A 6,000-nucleotide genomic window follows, 5' to 3' on the forward strand; every position below is an offset into this window, starting at 1 on the left:
ATTTGCGAGGCTGGTCTTGCAAAGGTTCAACCAGTTCAAGCCCTAACTCCTTATATCCCGACCTTGTTGGGGACATGCAAAGAAAAACAGAGAAAAAGCAGACCGCTCTGATACCACTGATCCAAATTTAAGCAGGAACGCAACAAATTACAGAGATAACCATATACACAAAGATGCAGCGGAAATAATACTTCATTTCATTAATGGAAAATACTGACATATGCTTACAAACAGAAATGGCAATAAACTAGCTAGGGCGATGGTAGCTTATCTCTGAGAAGAGATGTGATGGCTACATGCCTCTGAACTGTTCTGCACTGTATTACAATGAGGCTCGAAGGCCTATTTATTGTTGAGAAACAATGGAAAACCCTTCACATACCGAAACCTAACCCTAGAAGATGAAACGCCAAATTGTGGGCCCCGTTTGGGTAAATTGGTACATCAATTTCCCGGGGTCGTAACTTTGGCATACGATCTCCGTTTGACGCGTACGATAGCTCGTTAGAAAGATCTATCCGAGTACTACCACTTTGGGAGGCAACATAGGGCTCGGTCGCCCCAGAATTCCAAAAAAACGCCGTTTAGGGCCTCAAAACGGCTCCGGAAGTTCAGGACCCGAAAAACTGCTAAAAATAGTAAACTGTGCTACAATTAAGGAAACTGAAAATGCTGAGAAAGACAATGGTGGGGGTCCAGGTGGACCTGGCAGGTGGCCACCAATATCCACCTGGATCATACAATCTTTGATTGAAGGAAATTTTATACTCTTGGAAAGGTTTTGGCCCATGAAAAAATGTCAGGGGGATGGAAGCTATGCTCATAAAGATTTGACCTTGAAAAATATAGTTTAATGCCTCAAAAAGGCTCTAGAAGGGACCAAATTGGGATCAAAATGCTTAAATCTCCAAACTAGGACCTACCACTAAAATGAGAATTGCAACAATTCCTCTACATTTTCCACCTATGAGGTACGAAGATAGATGAAAAAATATTTAATAATCCATTTTAGATCATAACCCACCATATAGTTGGGCTTTAGTGGTCCCCAAAATATCTTATTAAATGAGGAGACAAAATTTTCCTCTACCTTCTCTCTAGAGCATCGTTTTTCTGTGCTTAGTAGTTGTCCTTTCAACCTCGTCTATCAAAGATCATGCTAGATGTTTATGGTAGTTATATAATTCTTCTAGAAAACTTTATGTTCTACCAACTCCGAATAAGCTTCTAGTGATAAGTCCTCTATGGTAGCCATAACCTCCACAGAGTTTCTGAATCCAACATCAAATGTTGATAGAGTTCCAAATGTTTCACACACTACTATGTAAATCTGCATATATGGGGGTATATTGAGTCTATATGCGTTATCACTCACCTTCTTTTGTCCCTCAAATGCATCATACCATATATCATTGATCTCCTTACCATAACTCTATAGCCTTTCCTTGTTGAACTATAACAGAGCTATATATCTTGGTTTGAATGATTTCTTAGTTTTGTGTTGATCATATTGTGCGTTGTATTAATTATGGGATTTATTCAATGCCTGCTATACTTGCAAATGGATCTACCTAATATTTCAACAATTTTCTCTACTTTCAACACTTATTTAGTAATGTCTTCCCTCACTGCTCCCTTCCATATACAACATCCATGCATGAAGGAAGTAGATAACCAAATAAATTTTCAAAAGGGGAATTATAATATAGAATTATGGACTTATATATTATAATAATTTTGAATGTAGATCGTATTTTCATTCTAGGTATTCAAATGTTGTAATTATAGCCCCTCAAAATTTGAAAAGAAGTTATGTTGACTACTTCTATCTACCCATGTATCCATGGATGGAATGTTGTATACTTCTTCAACTTGGTGTCCATTTTATCCCATAGTTTAATCTAAAAGTAACTAAGAAATCTTCTATCCCTATCTAATATGATGTTCCTTTGTATCCCAGTGTGAACCTAGTCATATTCAAAAAACATGATTGACATTTCTTGCCTTTTTATGGATCTTTTACATGGAATAATAATGCATATATTTATGAACTTATCAACAACCATGAACAAATAGTATTTTCCCTTCTTGGTTAGTGGAAAACAACCCACAAAATTAATGGAAATTCTTACCAAAGGTCGAGTGGGTAGACTTAAGGGATGGTATTGACTTTTTTTAATGTTGCTATGCTTACTAATATAACAAATTATGCATCGTGGTCTAACCAATAAAAATATTTCACCCTATAAGTACTAAAACTCCTCTTTGGAGATGTAGGCTTACCTAGCTACATATTCTTGCACTCTATTCAATAGGCATACCTATCCATTCGTAATTGTTTTCACAACATGAAAATTTCATATAACCTTGGAGGTGTGAGTCTCTTTGATAGTTTGTACAATATTTCACCTTTAAAAACGTAAATCTTGTGTAGCTCGTTGAACAAAAAATTATGGAGATGATAGTAATCTATACTATCACCTTATTCCAAAATCAAAATTTCCCTATAACTATTAAATTGCCCATTTTAATTCTTTATTTCCTGGTACATGTCTCTTTGTTTACAAGTACTTATCACGTCCGATCTTCCTTATGCTACTTGATAAAGCCCGTGAAGAATATGGTTTCAAGAAAAAGGAGTATTTGATGGTGCCCTGCTCTGTGGATGTTTTTGAGGAGTCATTTTGGCTCATTAGTGTAGTTAATCGGCCTATGGACAATTCAACCTTGAACTATCGCTGATCAATCTCAAAATCAAGGCATCTCTTGGCCCACATGAATGAGGTACAACTTGAATCTAAGCCTTGTAGTTGTGTCAAGATGTGCGTTATTACTTTTTTAAATGACATTCAACAAAGATTCACACTGAAGGTTTCATAGAAAAATGTGAAGTCAATTTCAAGGGAAAGATAGCATGATTATTTTGACATTCTAAAAATTGTTACAAAATACTTCTAAATTGTTGTTACAAAATACTTCTAAATTGCATGGTATTATATATGCTATGTTTTACATTTAACTTGTTGACTTGTATTAAATTCCTTTTCCTTACAACTTTAGTATTTTATCCATACATGTTGTGATTGACCATGACTCTGTAAGGAAAATAATATAGTGTTCCTTTAACTACATTGGAAAGTTGGTACTTTAATTTAATTTTAACTTGATATGGATTTTTATGTGTAGTTTTTTTTTATAGTTAGTTAGTTATTTTATTGATAGTAATTTATTTTTAATTTTAATTTTAAATTTATGTGGATTTTTATGCGTAGATTGTTATAGTTAGTAGATATTTAGTTACGCCGTAAGGCGTTTCCCTCTGAAATGGACTCCCCCAAATGCATTTCTGTCCTAATCGTAGCCGTTAGATCTTTTTGTTAGACGATTGAACAAAAATCAGCCATCTAATTTAATAAAAAATGTTTTAAAACATTAAAAAAACCTTAAAAAGCGTTATTAGGGCAATGAACAATGCCCTCCGCTTGACATCTGTGCACTTTTTACGGAGGAGTTCTAGATAGAGTCCGTTTGTATTCTTAGTGGAGTTTATGGAAATGAACTCTAGTGCCGGTGAAGCCTTTTCGTGGCCTAAAGGATGGCATTAAAGTCCCTTTTGTTGGCGAAATCAGGTGGGTATTTTTGAAGGAGGCAGTGAAAGTATGGCTGCGAAATCCAAAGAATTTGGCACTGTTAATATGGGGTATTGCTGTGCCAATATCTGGAGCTATTCTTTTTTTGGTTCTGGTTGGATTTCTTAACAGGGCTGTGCCTGAAACGAGTTAGAGGGATGCCTAGTTTGAGGTCAATAATCAAATTCTAAATGCGCTTTTTACCATGATGTGCCTTTATCTACACCCACAACGTTGTTATCGTCTTTTACTTCTCATTAGATGGAAACTAGAGGACACTGTCAATATTAGAAAGGTCTACTGTAAAAATGAGACTTACAAACCTCATGAGTGGGCACAATGATGGTAGTTGTGCTACTTCTGCAAATAAATTGTTTTGCGCAGTATACGCTTGGTGGTCTGAATTGGGGCTATAAGAGATCACAGCGTCCGACTATTGGAGTGGGTTTGTGCGTTTCTGTTGCAATAGGCGCCCCTGTTGCAGCTAGTCTTTATCTTATCCTGAGTCCTCTTGGGAAAGATTACGAAGCCGAAGGTGATTTGGAGACTATGGTTATAAGTATCATTGATGCAGATGCAGATGCAGATGTTATTAGGATAGATGATAACTCTGTGAAAAACAAATCTACATACGCGCGGCTTGAGAAGAAATACTCTCTTATTAGAAGAGGTAGTAAAAGAATGGAACCTAAACCGGAATTGCAGTGAGGTCTATTTGACTGCTGGAGTGATCCTTCTATTGCATTTTTTTCAACATTTTGTGGGTTCTGCGTTTTTGGGTGGAATATGGATAGACTGGGGTTTGGGAACATGTATGTGCACATAGTGACCTTCATTTTGTTGTGCATGGCCCCTTATTGGATCATCACCTCGGCTGCTGTCAATATTGATAATGAGAATATTCGGGAAGGTATTGGTATCAATGGGATCATTCTTTGCGTGTTTGCGCTTCTGTATGGTGGGTTTTGGAGGATTCAGATGCGGAAGAGGTTTTGCTTACCTGGAAATGGCTGCTGTTGTGGGCAGCCTAATGTGACAGATCTAATGTAGTGGCTTTTCTGTGGTGTTTGTTCTCTCTGTCAGGAGGTTCGCACTCGAAATTTCTATGAGGTCTGTGAGGATAAACTCTATTCTAAAAAATATCTTTGCCAAGATTCACATGACCTGAGAGATGCTTCACCGAGTTTGGCTCCGTTGGGTCATGAACCAAGATCACCAGCTTTGAATTCACCCTCTTGGGTCAAATCAGACATGTCACCAAATTTGAATGCTCAAGCTTCAGTGTCGCCAGTTTTGAGTCCAATGAATTATTCCATTGAAAACTCTCTTCCTCCACAGGGTATGCCCCTTGTGCAGGAAGGGTCGACATTTCCTTTGTCTAACTTTATTTCAGTGGAAACTCATATTACAATTTCTCCAGATTCAGAATCAGTGGATGCACATAACGTGGTAGCTCAAACAGAAAATCTAAATAGGGACGGCTATCTGATCAATGCACCCATTCCCCAGAGACTCGAAAAATAAGAATAGGGCATTAACGCAATCATACTCCTATGGTTGATGGATGGAAGGTTAAATTGAATTACCCTGGAAACTTTTCCAGTATTAAGATGAATCTAGACATTGACTTGTTCTGTAGCTTTCTGCAGTGCCCATTGTTACAGTTTACACTTCAGGTTTGGTTGATTCTTTTCTTTATTCGATACAATGGTTAGATAGAAACGTTCATTGGCATTGTTCTTTAGTCCATGAAACCTTACCTTACTTAGAAGGGGTTGATTAGTGCAGGAAAAACCTTTCGAGCTTTACAGATCATCCATTTGTCTTTTATGTTGCTCCACGGACTGTGAAAGTAAGAAATGTGAGATAAGAGCAGTCAACAGTTCCTCACTGATGTATATTTGTCTGCAAATACGCAGAATATGATATTCTGATTTTTAACTGTGTTGATGCAATTTAATTTTGCTTTCTCATCTAAATTATCTGACTGAATCCTCTGTAGTGAGTTAGTAATATATTTTGGGACAAATTTCATTACATGTACTAAACCACATCCTAAAATGGAATATTTCCCGTGTATGGTTTGCATTTATGTTCTGTAAATTCAAATTTACATGATTTATGGTTCTATGGACAAAGCTGGATAGTTCTTTCTAATTCTTGATCACTATGTGGATCCAATACATTGAACTTGGAGCATTGCTGACAAATGAAGAGGATTTTAAAAGAAAAATTATGCCTTCATCTGATCTACAACCTGTGAGGGAAATTTTACTTCTATCTTGCTCAGGCTGCCTCTCCATAAAACACTACCTTTTGGTAGCAAAAGTGGAAAAAGGCAAACCTCTAGAGCTGGAGGCAAATGAAGAGG

At 36.9% G+C, this 6,000-nt stretch overlaps 2 pseudogenes; both read left to right on the top strand.

Annotated features, from left to right (window-relative positions):
• LOC149220835 (auxin-responsive protein SAUR72-like) overlaps positions 1 to 2,783 on the top strand; it is a 97,027-nt pseudogene extending 94,244 nt beyond the window's left edge.
• Positions 2,784 to 3,089: 306 nt separating this feature from the next.
• On the top strand, positions 3,090 to 5,153 carry LOC149220836 (uncharacterized; annotated as a pseudogene).
• The last annotated feature ends 847 nt before the right edge of the window (positions 5,154 to 6,000 follow it).

Source organism: Pinus tabuliformis, chromosome Q (assembly GCF_031772625.1).
Source record: "Pinus tabuliformis cultivar Carrire ecotype Pingquan chromosome Q, CPIR1, whole genome shotgun sequence".
NCBI lineage: Eukaryota > Viridiplantae > Streptophyta > Pinopsida > Pinales > Pinaceae > Pinus > Pinus tabuliformis.